Genomic DNA, 16,309 nt, shown 5'->3' with positions numbered 1-16,309 from the left:
TGAAAAATCTCACTGCAACATGCACAGATTCCCATTTTTTCTCAGGATTCCCCAATTCACAGCCACAAGTCTCTTTAAACCTGGACCTTGCTTCAGAAAACAGGTGTTTTCACACCTCACTGGATCCATGTCCTGGCCTTTGTCCTCCACATCTCTCTAAGGATCCTGTCACTGCCTGCTCTTCATGCTGTTCCTCATATCCTTACTTCTGCCAGTTCTGTCACCTAAAACCAATCAAGTAAATCCGACTGAAAGAAATCTTTTTCTTTTTCCAGAATCACCCATATGCGCCTCATCTTGTATCCTAGCACTCATGGTTGTTCTGGGATAGCAGTTCTGGCCCTTCTCAGTGCCAGATTCAGCAGTTCATTTCAGGGACATTTTAATGAAAAGCATTTGCAAGGTGTTCATGGTACACCAGCAGCATGCGTTTCCCTGGTGGGAATGGCCTTACAAATACGGCCAGGGCAGCAACGCATGCTGCAGGCTCAGAACAACCAATGGCTGAAGTTGGAGAAGTATTCCTGTGTATCTACTGCTTAGCAGTGTTTGCCATAACCAAATTATCTGCTACGGCTGGGTCTGGAAGTAGAACTTAAACCATCTTCTGGTTACTTTATGACCAACTTCTGTTTAAAAAGCTTGTTCCTCCACCCAGTGGAAGCGATACAGCTTCTCTGCAGTCTTTAGGATCTCCTCTGACATCAAGAAAACAGAAGTTCTGTACTTCCTGAGCTCTGCAGTACATCCATTGAAAAGTTTTTAGTGATGATTTTGAAATTCTTTCTTTAAACCTCTAGAAGTTACTTTAGTTTTATCTAAAGCATTTTTTTCAGCCACATTGAAGTAACTTGAACCACATTGTTCCCTGAACAAGTGTAGTATGGATTGTAGTGACACAATGAAAGTACTCTCAGTTGGAATCAACAACTACGCCAAAACAACCCACTTATTGTTACAGTGAAGTTTAAGTTGGAGAAACATTTGAATAATGAAGCTTTTTCCAGATCTTCATTTCGTGGTTACCCTTACTCCACTCCAGCCTTAAAACCAGCCTTGTTCACATACTAACAGACCAGCAAGCTATCTAGTTTCTCATTGTATCCCATAATTGATCTTCAATTCATCACTAACTAAAAGTCAATCTGATATATAGGACCATCCAAAGCCCTTACACTAACATGCCATCATTTTGAAAAGGCTAACTGCTGACCTACTTTCCTTTCGCACCGTAGGTTGTGGGGCATAATAAGATTCATAGAGGGGGCAGAGCTCACAGGGAGAAAGAGGAGGTTCAGCTTGTAGAACTTGAAGCAAATGCAAAATCCAGACCATCAATAGAGTGGTACTCTCCTCAGTATCACCTTAACTGAGAATACAAGGGTCAATTTTTTAAAGGAAGTCTGCAACTGCCAGTATAATACTACCAAAAAAATAAAATTGGCTGCAAAAATACCACGGAATAATTTTGTAGCAAATATAAATCAGCATAGTTTGACTGAAGTCGGTGGAGATGTACCAGTTTACTATAGGTTAAGTTCTGGCCTCAGATGGACATTTGCATGCATAAATCAAATAGTTGCATGCACAAACTGATAGTTAATGTGATTTGCATGTGTAAGTGTTCACATTAATTAGCAAAAGCAATATAGAACTAGTGCATGTGGTGTTTTTTTCATGTGCAAACAGATGCACTTGCAGACACTGAAGATTTTGTTAATAATAATGCGAGAAGGATACAAGAGGCCTCTTACACACTGAATAACCCCTTTTCTTCTCCCTCTTCCCACTCTGTGCCAGTCTCTTCTTATAGGAAACCCCCTGATTTGATAAAGTAAAAATCTTACTCGAGCTTTGGTGGCAAGGTTAGCCAGAAAAAGAGAAAAAAAATTTAATACTGTGTCTGTTTCTGACATTTCTGTATCAGTTTAACATTGACATTAAATATGGGTCAGTCTTAAAGGTTATTAATGACATCAAACTTACAATGCAGTGCATATTTCTATAGCAAAACATAGCAAAGTAAGGAATTAATCTTGGAAGAAAAAAGGCAGGTTTTAGGCAGGAGGGAAAGCAATCAAGTAAATGTAAGCTGTACTTGTAAGAATCTAATGTAGAGTGCATGTATTTGAAACAAAACAAATTCTAATTAAACTCAGAGGATGAAGACGCAATAGACATCAAGCTGTAAAGTTTGAAGTTTGCACTGCAACCTTCCATAAGGCTGAGTCTTCTCAGATCTTGGATTAAGATGTCAGCCAGATGAGGAGAGGGATGCCAGACTTCAAGGTTCCCCAAAGTTTAAGGGTTCTTGTGGATAAGATTTCAGTCTAATCAGCTTCAAAAAAAGAGCAAGGAATCCATGAGAAGGAAGGAGACAGAACGCATGAATGAATGTATTTCAACTGAACTGTTAAGAGACCCATCCCAAACAGATAACAGCAATTAAATTAAAAATGCAAATATTAAATCTGCACTTACAATCTTGTTTATCAAGAATCAAAGCAACTTCTTAAATTTAGCAAATAACAAGGGATAGAAAAGGGAAGAGAGGAATCTGGAAAAGCCAGAACGCTTTGTTTTGATATTTTCAAGCTTCAGCTTTCTGTTTCAAAACAATATTTTCTGTTCAAGGTGACCTTCAACTTTACAAATATCACTCCATGAAGTCTGAGTAATTCAAAAAAGGAAAAGAACAAACTTTGGGTAGCATTAAACTTTTTTTATAGCCATTAATTGTTTTAATCACTGAAAAATAAAATAATTTTCTGATTTGAACCAACTTTGAGCTGTATTTATTTTGCTTATTTTGTGGTTCAGCTGCCAGACAAAAATTTGCCCTCATTTTAAATATTTTGAATTCTTCATTCTAGTCTGAACTGAAACAGAATAATACAAAATCCAAGGACAGACTACTTTTCAAAGATTGGTGTTAAAATGCAAACTAAAATGAGAAGATGAATTGTGAAATCTCAAGATGTCCTAACAAGGGTAGCATGATTCTGTCCACTGAACACATCGCTTCCAGCTCAGCATGACTAGCAATTCTGTGCACACAGATTGCAGATGCATGCAGCCTGGGAGAGTATTTTTTAAAACATGGGCACTGGCTGGTTGACAGATTACAGTACACATTTCTGTCAAGTGAGATGAGGCCACAGAGAATGACTTCTCTGACACTTTCATGGCCTCTTATTTTTCTCCTCCCCACTTCGCCACTCCGTAATAGCGCTTGCAGTGAGCCAAGGGGTGAGATTGGTAATTAATATTTAATATCCCATGGCAAATAGTATATTTTTTTTAATTTTCTGATTATAACTTACCATCACAAGAGTTGGAACTGTAACATAAAACGTCTTTATCATTGGGTCCTCTGTCATTCCCTCTTTTATACATTGATAGCTGCTGATCTTTCCTATTGTATCTCTGCTCACTGTCACAGGAACGGTAGAGATCATGCCAGTCAGTGTCATGGCCAACAGGATGAAAAGACTCTTGCAGGTATTAGGGAAGGCAAGCCAGTATCGCTCCATATATTCAGGATTTAAAGGTACTGTGATTTGTGCTGTGGCCTTGTTAAGATATCTTTTCTATACAGCATCCTTCCTCTTTGTCTTTACCAGACTTGTCACAGTGGGATCCTACAAATGAAGCTCTTGGAACTACCAAAATAATCCATGATAAATGTCAACAAACAAATGATCCAGTAACTGTCATATTTTACATATATATTTTATGCAAACTTGATAACATTGTCACCCATTTGGGAGAGGACACTTTAGTCTCTATAAAGATCACCTTAAAATGCACAAAAATATCCACAAGGATTTATTACAGGGAATTAAAGGATACAAACCAAACACAGTCAGCAAGCAGAGAGATAAACTGCATGTCTTGGGAGTTGACAAGGAATCTTGTACAGTGGGTTTATTCATGACACACATCACAGCTAGAGCAAGACCTTTGGTCTCATGGAAAGAGAAAAGCCATGGTACGTTGTTGGAGTGCTCTGTATAAAGGCACACTCCCTCCCTTCACAGTCATATAACTTCAAAGAAAAGGACATTTATTTTCCTGTACCTGGTACAGCAGCCGCCAAAATAATCCAAACTCTTGCTAAGAAAACATCAATGCAAGATGTCATTCAAAAGAATGACTGACAATTTTTCCATCTTGTTTTGGACAACTATTCTTCCTATTTCACCAAAGCTAGCAACTGGAGCGGTGAAGAACATATATTTCAATGACAAAAGAAAACATCTGAAAAAAAGGAATAAAGAAAATCCGTAGAGGCTGTATGTGTCAGAAATTGTTCAGACAATCAGGTCTTATCAAGCTGAGTGATCTCCATCATTATTGGGAATATTGAAGTTGCATGTGTTGCCTTTTTCTTCCCTTTTGCACTCATCTCTTTCTTTTTTTTCAATTTTGTTGGCAAAATTAAAGATTAAATCAACTAATGAAGTCCACAGAAGCAACAGGCAGGAAGGAAAGCCTAGCAAAAAGCTACATAAGTATAGATGAGCACAGAGTGTTCTTAAGTGGGAAACAGCTTTTAATAACAACTTGAGAGTGAAAATAAAGAAGAAGGTACAGGAAACACAGATAGTTTGACATCATACATTGTTCTTTGCCAGTACTTTTCATATAGTTACATTTCCTGTGATTATAATTTCTCATATTTGGGTATTTCTTCTGTGGGAAAGCTGTTACATTTGGCTGATGAGAGGTTTAGTTCTGTCCTATTAAAAACTGTTTAAATTGGCGTTTATTTTTGTAATTCTGTGACTTCATCCTGCAAATACGTTTGCTCTCGTATACGAAAGAGATATCTCTTACTGAAGGTGACCCAAACAGAGTAAGAACAACTTCCCACTGATTTCTTAGACACAAGCAGAAAGATGTCTTGCCGAACCAACCTCTCACTAGAACTGGCAAGAGTGTACTGACAAAGAGGCTTCCATGAAGTACTAATGGAGCAATACTTTATTAGAAACCACTGCCTTTACTTGAAGAACACTATTCTTATGAGTTCCAGAAAGCATTTCCACCCTTTTTCCCGTGATGGCTGGCATTGGTGGTATAAGGTCTTGGCAGAACCAGAGACTTAATCATAGAATCACAGAATCATAGAATCAAAGAATGGTTTGGGTTGGAAGGGACTATTATTGGTCATCTGGTTCAACCACTCCGCAATGTACAAGGACATCTTCAGCTATACCAGGTTGCGCAGAGCCCCATCCAAACCTGACCTTGAATGTTTCTAGATATGCAGCATGTACCACTTCTCTGGGTAATCTGTTCCACTGTTTCCTCACACTCATTGTAAAAGATTTCTTCTTCATATCTAGCCTGAATCTATCCTCTTTACTTTAAAACTCTTACCCTTTGTCCTATCACTCCAGGCCCTGCTAAAATGCCTGTCTCCATGTTTCCTCTTAAGCCACTTTTATGTATTGAAAGACTGCAAAAAAGGTCTCCCCAGAGTCTTCTCTTCTCCAGGCTGAACACCCTCAGCTCTCTGAGCCTTTCCTCACAGGAGAGGTGTTCCATCCCCCTGACCATTTTTGTGGTCCTCCACTGGACTGACTTCAACAGGTTCATGTCTTCCCTGTGCTGAGGATTCAAGAGCTGCACATGAAACTCCAGGTGGGGTCTCACCAAAGTGGATCCTTTATTGGATGCAGAGAGAAACAGAGTAACAAAAGATAAGGAAAAGGCTGAGATACTTAATGATTCTTTCCCTCATATTAATAAGAACAATTGTTCCTGGTACCCAGCCGCCCTGAGCTGGAAGACAGGGACAAGGAGCAAAATGAAGTCCCCATAATCCAAGGGGAATTGGTTAGCAATCTGGTACACCACTTGGACACACACAAGGCTGGGTGAGATCCACCCAAGGGTACTGAGGAAGCTGGCAGAAGTCCTCACCAAGATACTTCCCATAATTTATTGGTCATCCTGGCTAACCAGGGAGGTCTCAGTTGACTGGATGTTAGCAAACATGATACCCATCTACGAGGAAGGCCAGAAGGAGGATCTGGACAACTAGAGGCCTGTCAGCTTGACCCCAGTTCCAGGGAAGGTTATGGAGCAGATCATCTGGAGTGTCATCACACGCCATGTACAGGACAACCAGGTGATCAGGCCCAGTCAGCATGGGCTTATGAGATGTAGGCCCTGACCTCCTCTATGACAAAGTGACCTGCCTAGTGAATGAGGGGAAGGCTGTGGATGTTGTTTACTTAAACTTCAGTAAAGCCTTTGACACTGTTTCCCACAGCATTCTCCTGGAAAAACTGGCTGCTCATGGCTTGGATGAACATATTCTTCACAGGCTGAAGAACTGGCTGGATGGCCAGGCCCAAAGAATTGTGGTGAATGGAGTTAAATCCAATTGGAGGTCAGTCACAAGTGGTTTTCCCCAGGGCTCAGTGTTGCAGACAGTTCTGTTTAATATCTTTATTAATTATCTGGATGAGGGAGTTGAGTGTCTGGGTAGGTTTGCATACGACACCAAGTTGGATGGGAGTATTGATCTGCTTGAGGGCAAGAAGTCTCTACAGAGGGATCTGGACAGGCTGGATCAATGAGCTGAGACCAATTGTATGAGGTTCAACAATGCTAAGTGTAGGGTCCTGCACTTGAATCGCAACAACCCCAATGAATGATTCTGCCCAGCAGAAAAGGACCTGGGGTTGTGGGTCAACAGCCAGCTAAATATGAGCTGGCAGTGTACCCAGGTGGCCAAGAAGGCCAACAGCATCCTGGCTTGTATCAGGACTAGTGTTGACAGTAGGAGTAGAGAAGAGAACATCCCCCTGTACTCGGTGTTGGTGAGACTGCAGCTCAAATACTATGTTAAGATTTGGGCCACTCAGCGCAAGAAAGACATTGAGAGGCTGGAGCATGTCCAGAGAAAGCTGGAACAAAGCTGGTGAAGGATCTGTATCACAAGCATTATGAGAAGGGCTGAGGGAACTGGAGCTGTTTAGTCAGGAGAAAAGGAGGCTCAGGGGAGACCTTATCACTCCCTACAACTACCTGAAAGGAGGTTGTAGTGAGGTGGCTGCCGTTCTCTTCTGGCAGGTAACAAACGATAAGATGAGAGGAAATGGCCTCAAGTTGTGCCAGGAGAGGTTTAGATTGGATATTAGGAAAAAAATCTCCACCAAAAAAGTTGTCAAGCGTTGGAACAGGCTGGCCAGGGAAGTGATTGAGTCCCCTTCCCAGGATGTATTTAAAAGATATGTAAATTCGGTGCTTAAGAACATGTTTTAGTGGTGGGTGTGGCAGTATAAGGTGTACAGTTGGTCTTGAGATCTTAAATGTCTTTTCCAATCTAACTTACTCTACAGTTTTGTGATTCTATGACTTGTGGTGGTGGATATTGTGTATTAATAAGATATATTTACAAGTATCTCACTGGGGGGAGACCTTATTGCTCTCTACAACTACCTGAAAGGAGGTTGTAAACAGAAAGGTGCTGGCCTCTTCTCCCAAATGACAGCGGACAAGACAACAGGGAATGGCATCAAGCTCCTCCAGAGGAGGTTCAGATCAGACATCAGAAAAAATTTTTTCACTGAAAGGGTCATTGGGCACCGGAAGAGGCTGCCCAGGGAGGTGGTGGAGTCACCATCCCTGAAGGTATTTAAAACACAGGTAGATGAGGTGCTCAGGGACATGGTTTAGTGGCAGATTGGAATGGTTGGACTCGATGATCCAAGAGGTCTTTTCCAACTTGGTGATTCTATGATTCTAAGTTTCTGCAATCAATCTTCTGCCTGTGAGCGCACTTGGATGATAATTCATCACTTCTTATACGGATCCCCTGATGAGAGCAGTGGGAAAAATGTAACATTAGGAAATATTATATGTATTTCTACTTACGCATGCAGTGATGCAGCTTACTGTGCACAGAATCTTCACGAATATATGGACCACATCTACAAGTGAGGCTATCTTTTTATGGAACTGCCTGCCTTTCAAAAAAGAGAGGATGTTGAGTTTTTACAATTTTATTAGGTTTATAAATAGTGGGTATTGCAGAAATACTTAGGATAGAGACAAGGAAGGTATGTCCTGTTAAGGATTAAGGCTGGGTTTTCTGTATTTCCTCTGTACTGTGGGGTTTCAGTTGAGGATGCATCTAATTGCTTTCGTGACATTGACTGTTAAGGGTGTTTTCATGCAAGTCTTATAAATTAATAAACATAAATGTGTTTATTAGCAGTGTGCTGATTTACACCTCTCTCCTTATCCTGGAGAATATTTCACTGTCACAAAGATAAATTGTCTTCTGAGTAGAAGTAAATATATTCTCGTTTACATCTGTATTCTTTAAAACACCAGAGACTCTCTCAAAAAAACTTCAGTCCAAGTTGCAGCAACATTCTTTGGTGACAAACATCAAGACTTGCCGTAGAGAACTTGTAACCTGGATAACTCTTCTTAGGAAGTTTCCTCTCCCTTTCAGTTGGGCCATGGGGTCTGTTTGTGCCGGTTTTGTGAGGCTTTGCCCAGGATCTATCACAAAATTTTGTTACAGGATCAAGACCTTGGAAAATTATCAAGCCACTGATACCTGATTGTTGACTCCAAAGACAAGTACATCCCTGTACGTGTGGCAGATAGAGAAGCAGCGCATCAAGGTCTAATTGATCTTTGCAATATGAGCATCAGCTAGAACATTTAAACTCAACACAACCACGCTCGTGGTATATTTGCACACTCAAAATGCAACATACACTCAGGAGCACCCTGAGAACACATAGTGTGTAAAGCACAAGTAAACTGGAGCCTGGAAGAAAGGATTTGAACGTCTTTTGGGAGAATAGGAAGCACGCCTTGACAAACATTTCACAGTTAAATTAGAACCACATAAAAATGTTGCTCAGCTTGTCAGTGTTTATTTATCCTCTCTGCCCCCTTAAAACTCTGTGTTTTGTGGTAATTAGTAAAATATGTAGAAAGATTTTTTTTTTACTGGAAAATGAAAAGTCTAGGCACAGTCTGTATTTTGGTCCAAACCTTTTCTATGGATGACACATTTTTGGATACTGTCTTATTCTGGTGTCATATTGCTGGCAATAAACTGTATTCTTGTTGTGCCTAAACATATCAGAATCATAGAATGGTTTCAGTTGGAAGGGACCTTAAAGACCATCTAGTTCCAACCCCCACTGGATCAGGCTGCTTAAGGCCCCATCCAACCTGGCCTTGAACACCTCCAGGGATGGGGCAGCCACAACTTCCCTGGGCAACCTATGCCAGTGTCTCACCACCCTCATCGTGAAGAATTTCTTCTTAAGTTCATACGTGCTAGTAATATCTGGGAAGATATTGGCAATGTAGGTGAGACAGAACTGAAGGGCAGATGATAAGAATTTTAAATATCTCCCCAAGAGGGGGAGTGTCTGGCAAAGAAGTTGGCCAATATTAAAAGATGTTTAAGTGCTAAATGTACTTGTTCCAGAGATGTATATTAGAGTAACATGACCACCTAGAGTTGGAGAAGTACATCAGTGGACAGAGCATCGCATATCTTCACAAGGCAAGAGAGAGGCCACTAGTCAACAGGGATGTATTTTTAGCAAATGTCTATTAAAATTAAATTAAATTATGAAATTCAAAATTAAATTCTGCTTATGAAATTCACTTTTTGCTCTCATTTGCACTGGGACTCAGTCTCCAAAAGGAGAATTAGGCTGAGAAATCACATTGTTCTGTCTGGTTTTCCATCAAATGATGAGGTAGTCGTGCCAATACCCATGCTCATACCAGCATAACCCCAACATTCAGGCACCCCAGCCAGCTGCCAAGCTGAGCCATTGTCATGGAGGACTTCTCATTACCGCAGATCAAATCAACCCCATGTCTTCCTGCCCACTCCCCACAGATTCATTCAGCTTTCACTGAATCACAGAATCATTTAGGTCGGAAAAGACCTTTAAGATCATTAAGTCCATCCATAAACCTAACACTGCAAAGTTTACCACTTTAACCGTGTTCCTAAATGCCTTCCCCTGCCACCCTGCCTCCCAATTGCCCTGGTGCAGGAACAACAGAGCATCACGGACGTAAAATTTGGGCTCTAAACCAGTTTGGAGTAAGTGTCAGCAGCTCTCTGACTAGCGTGGCTGCAGGATGGAGCAGCTCATGGAAGCCTCCCATGCCCTTTCCAGTCTGAGAGGGGAGGCTGTCTTCAGGGTCCTGGAGCAATAACTTGTTCTAACATCCGCAGCCAGCCTCACTGGGATGTCATCCCCCAGATCTTCAATCCTGTAGACCCAGAGAGTCCCTCATTTGCCAAAAAAAAAGACCCAAAAAAAAAGAAAAAAAAAAAAACCTATTCAGAGAAAATGGATATGGCTGCATCTCCCTGCACCTTTCCATGTTTGTCTTGTAAGAGTTGGATAACCGTAAAGGTAGATTTGGGGGGGAGGTGGAGAGAAGGTGTGTCCCTTCTCCAGGAAATTCGAGGATGCTGAGAAACAGCAGTCTATCAAAATACCGGGGGTAGCTATGCTACAGCACTTCAGTCTGGCAACTGCTGTCCCTTTCTCTAATGAAACAAAAAAATTTAATCTGTGCTATTCTCTGGAAAACAAAATTCTGGAAAAATATTTTTTTTCGTTTGTCACTTGAATTTTTTTGAGCTTTGCCAATGTCTTCTACTGTTTTTTCCACTTAGATATCCAGCTTTAAAATGTCCTTGTAACAACTATGAAGTTTCCAGGTGACATAAAACTGGGAGAAGGATCAATATATCAGACAATAAGGGTGCCATTCAGAGGGATCTAAATAGGCTGAAGAAATGGGCTGACAGAAAATTCAGGAGGACCCTGTACATGGGACAAAGCAATGCCATGTTGCAGGACAGTTTGGAAACTGTCTGGCTGGGGACAAACTTTGCAGAGAAAGATCTGAGGATTCTGAAGGACTGCAAGTTGGCTGGTATGACTTTGCAGTGACAAAGCCTGGGCATCATTTACAGCACTGCACCAGCTGAGAAAAATCTATACAGCACTTGTAAAGCTACTCAGTTTTGGAGTCCCCAGCAGGAGTTTAGCAGAATGTTAGTTTAAATTTGTTCCTGGAAATTATCCAGAAACAAGGTTCTAAAGCATAAAACTCACCACTGTAAAGTGGTAAAGAAGCCAAACTTTCCAACAACATTGCACATAGAGCTCACAAACAGTATAGCACCCCACAGTTGCTGGGAACCTGGATTTAAGACAGTTGGTTGATGTAGTAGATATCTTGAACGGGTTTCACATAACACAGTTGTATATGGAGAAAGGTTGTGCTGCGATGTTGCTTTCCCCTGTAGGAGGACTGCTGGATATGCAATATTTCTAATATCTTTAGTCTGCTTAAACCTATACACTGCCAACTTCCATACTAGTTGGCAGTTAGGTAAATCTTGCTGTTTGCTTGATAGATGAACTTGCCTTTCTGTATGTTATCTGAAAAAGCAAAATAATCCCCTTCCCTCCTACACCTTCAAAAACATAAGCAAGATAAAGGAACAAACAATATTTTATAATTCCTGATTTCTGAATTCTCTTTGAAGACACATTTTAGCAAGATCATTTTATGCTTCCTCTTGAAAAACACAGGAGGGTTTTTTGCAAAAACATATTATTCTGTCAAAATGTGTCAGTTTTTGTTAAAGTTTTATCAGTGTATGAAAGAAAGAAGTGTCACTTTAACTGGAAAATATGGAAACTGCCTGGACTGTGGAGGACTCATTTCTCTGCTTTGCCTCATTTGGAGAGTTTAAAGGGTAAAAATAAGTATTAAGGGCTATTGTTTGGGGTTTTTTTCCTAGTGCTATCTATCCTACATTTTTTTAGTGGAAGGGCTTGATTTTGTGCTGCACATAGTTTAAACATTAAATTTGTTCTGAAACTTCAGTCACTATCCCAAAACAGTGTTGTTTTATCAGTCTGGTTTAGAGCTCAGTGTCTCGGAGGATAGACTTGACACCTTCTTGCTTCATATCAGATTAGTGCAGGAACAGGTCATCAGTGTTGTTTCAGTCACTGACAAGAAGCAGAATCTGCAGAGTTGTCTGGCAGAAAAAAATTACTTCATACACAGCCAGAAAGCATGCAGGAGAGCTCTTTTTATTTCTCTCATAGTACTGTGAGTTACCCTGCTTCTTTCTTTGTCTCCCTTTTTATTTAATTCCCAAAAGTAACTGCGCTACACCTGATAATCCTTTTAAAGCAATAATGTGTTTGCCTCCCATAATTGAAAATGTGCATTTTTTTATATTGATTCTTTAACTACAGAAAACCAGATGAACTAAGGACTATTCCAAGATCTACTCTTAGGCAGGACAAAAAATTCAGTTTGCTAGACATGCTTTGAAATTTGCTGTTAAGAGTCAGATTAAAAAAAATGGCTGTTTCCAAGGTGATTTTCTTTTTAATTTTTTTTTTTTTTTTTGTAATTTGAAAAGTTCTTTATGTTGCAGAATTCAGCAACATAAAGCCAGAACAACCTAGCAAAAAAAGGTTGCCCCCCATTGTGGCTCATGACAACCAGAAAATGTGATCTTTTTCACAGTAAGTTCAGAACCTACGAAAATAAATTTCAGACCAAACATGGCTTAGCTCTAATTATATGTAGTGTGTACTACCCTCCTTCATACTGCAGTTTTATTGGCCACTAGAAGATATAATACTACATTATACGAAAACATAGCAGAGTCACCACATCTTGGTATGATTTTTCAAGGAGTCATAGAATACAGGCACTCAGATCACAAATGAGTACTGCGATATTTAAATCATAAGAGTTGCAGAGACCAGAAGCTGGTGTAGTCATGTAATTGTATTGTAGTATTTTTAAATTGTTTAGCTCTGGAAGAACTTCACACATTCCCCCGCATGAAGACATATACGGTCAAATTTTGCCATTATTTTCCATGCCAAGGTTGAACAAATTCTTCCTGTGGAAGTGTTAAGAATACAGCTTCAGACCTAAAATTAAAGACTGATTACGGTAGTATAAAACTTAAGAACAACTAATAAGGGTTATTCAGAATAGTTAGTCATCGTTACACCCACACCAGCATTTCAAGGACATTGCAGAAATCTTTTCATGAACGTAATACTTCAAGGCATCTGAGTATGGTGGAACTATCTAAAAACATCTGCAAAAGATTCTTAATCTGACGTGAGCATTTTAAGGCAAATGTCTAGATGGATTTGTTAGTATTCAGAACATAAGTAGAATGTAAGCATTGTTGATCACAGCTCAAAAGACACATTTAACAGAAGTTTTGAGCTCTGTGATATTTCTTTTGTGCATCCATCTCACTCAGATGATGTGATGATCCATCCTAGAAGGATGATCAGATGATCCATCCTAGAAGGTTTGTCTGTTAAAACTGAAATTCGAAATATTAACATTTGTACTTGTAGATGAGGGAAAAGTACTTCTCTTAGCTTGCCCTATTGAAAGGCAACTGCAAAGACTACAATTTACTGTACTGACAATCTCATTACAATTTGCCTAACTAATGCCTCAGCTGTAGAAAGATGCATGCTGTCCAGTCTTGAGGAGTTTACTGGGAGGATTATTACTGCTCTCACTTATTATTAGCCTAGTGAAGTTTAATGTCACCAATCTGCAAGGAAACATGATGCAGTTTTCTTTATTCAGCTTAAAAATTCGTATCAGCAAGTTGCAGACTGAGCAGGAAAGCTGCTAGTTCGCCCTGCTTCAGCATGAGTCCTTTGAAACCAATTGAGCTATTGTACCAGATAAGACAGATAAAGTGTCAATGCGTCACTGCCAGTCCAATTTTACTGAAGAATAATTCCAGTTTATACAAGTGGAAATGAAATACTACTTTCATTTAAACATGTATCAGGGAAGATGTGGAAGATTTGGTAAAAGGTGGTTCAAATTCAGCAACTGGCATAGCTTTGGGTTTTAGAAATCTCCTCACCCCATTGGGTTGGTCACATCCTTTCATACAGTGTACCCTTCTGTCCTTGTCACTGTTCCATTTCACTGTGGGATGTACCAGGACTGTGCTGGCGTTGCCTGCTGCTGCTTCCCAACAAGGAAAATCAGTGATCACACTAGGTCCACCTGGCGGCCAGAGGCAGCCTCTAGAGCAGTCAATGCAGACAGCTGCTGTTCAACATCCACCCTCCCCTGGCTTCTCCAAGGAAAAGCAAAAAAGCCTGTGAAACCCCAAAAAAAAATCCACTGCAAAGCCCTCAGAAAACACAAAACTTGTGGCCTTGTACCAAAAAATGTACAGAGCAATGTACAAGCAAAAGATAAAGACCAACAGGGATGATTTGAACTACTGTGGATACTCCAGATGGAACCCAAACTTATGTCCTTACCACAGTGAAAATACAGAATGGGTAACAATTGATGCCCAGGTTTCTTATGTTACCCAACATTACTTTGGCTGATTGCTCAAAAACCTGTTTGACTAATACTCTGCAGGGTAAACACAAGGACTTAATGCGCGTTCTGTGCTTACTTCAGTTTGAAAATAGTTTCCTGCACCTGTTTGTACTTCCTAACTGGCTTTTAAATGCTTAAGTTCCAAAATTGTGAATTTTCTTTTAATCCTTGGGTTCTACTTTATTTTTATTCTGTGTGTTTAACTTTGTGAAGTATCTAATTTGTCTGACACAACCAGGAAATATTTCCCAAGTTGGTAATTCTTTACTGTCTTTTCCCTCTACCAATTTCCTTGAATGGAATGAAATTACAGCCATCCTCATAAAAGTAAACCAAAGCCCAAGGTGTTGTTATGATGAAACTAAGTGCTCAGGAATTCTTTAAAACCACTGTAGACTTTGTTGAATCTTGCTAACCACCATTTTAACACAAGTAGCTATTTCACTACCTTCTTTCGCAGCATCACTTCTTGATGTTTTAGAATTTATCTGGACACATACACTACACAGTGACACTAACAATTGTTTGAATAAATCTTGGGTACAAATTACATTGTACAAACTCATTTTTTCAGAATACGTAGAGAGGAGACTGTTGAGATTGGGGGGGGGTGGGGGCATGTCTGAGTATTTTGGTTTTGCTTGTTTGAACTAAGACCGGTATTAAAAATCTCAAAAGTGTAGTTAAACTGGTGCATGCCAGAAGTCTTCAAGCTCCAGCAAAAGCCAATAAAACCAACACAAAGGGATAGGCAGTCATGAATTTTCATTAATTTCCTTAGAATTGAGGAGATCTAGGTGATTTCAGTCATTAACACATCAAGAGCTAAATAAAGCCTGCAATTGCTGGTATCAATCCCAAGGATTTCTGATCTTCACATCAGCAGGTGACTGAGAGCAAGATGTCCATTAGTGTGTGGACCAATGGTGATATTTGAAAGATTATTGCTGGCTGGACAGCCCTGTTCTAGTGAAGATCCTTATGCCCTAAATTCATATTGAGTAGCTCTTTTTCCTGTGTTTCTCATGGCACATGGGCCTATATGCAATTTGTATACCTTCTTATATTTTACAAGAGAGCCCAGGCAAAAAAATCCTTGTTGCTTTCGTTGAGATCTGATGTCACCCTTGAGAATATCTTTAAAAATAAGGGAGATACAGAAAGTCGTGTTAGTGTATCTTCTGCTGTTGGTTTAATGTCACTCTCTCAGTACTTACACAGTGTGACAAATAGATAAATATTTCTCTAACGCCCATCTAAGCTACAGAAACTGTAATGTGGAATCACTGTCAGACTTTAGTCCTCCTCCTGCACAAGAGGCAAAATATCTCTCAGCAGACTATTACCCATACTTTACCCTGCACTTCTGACTTTATTGTACAATTCTTAATATAGATTCTGGTCTTCTAGGAGAAAAAAGATTTGTAGCCATTCTTCTAGGGGATTTTTGCTTCAGAAAACTGGGTACAGTGTCACAGACAGCCATGCGGTGGAAAGCTGGGGTTTGGCTTGTAGGACGAATGAGTCCTGACAGAATATGGCAGGAAAAAAACCCGTCTTGTAACACAATTATGGGCAGCCGTTTCTTAAACTTGTTTGTTATGTGTGTAGGTATGACCAAAATCCAATGAAAGTATGTATATATACTACTCCCCCAGGAGAAATACTTAATTTAGCAGTGTTTCTTGAGATGTCTGGGCCTGTCTCAATAGGAAAATTTACCAGCTTAACTATACCACTGTAATTCCCCATGGGGATGGAAGGAATAAGTGTATCCGTGAAGGCAGTTACAGCTCTGGCAATAAATTTCTCCAGGTAGACAAACCCTTCAGGTTTTGCCCGTAACAGGAAAATTCAGAGCTGA

Source organism: Cuculus canorus, chromosome 2 (genome assembly GCF_017976375.1).
Source record: "Cuculus canorus isolate bCucCan1 chromosome 2, bCucCan1.pri, whole genome shotgun sequence".
NCBI lineage: Eukaryota > Metazoa > Chordata > Aves > Cuculiformes > Cuculidae > Cuculus > Cuculus canorus.
Note: the sequence above shows the minus strand (reverse complement) of the source record.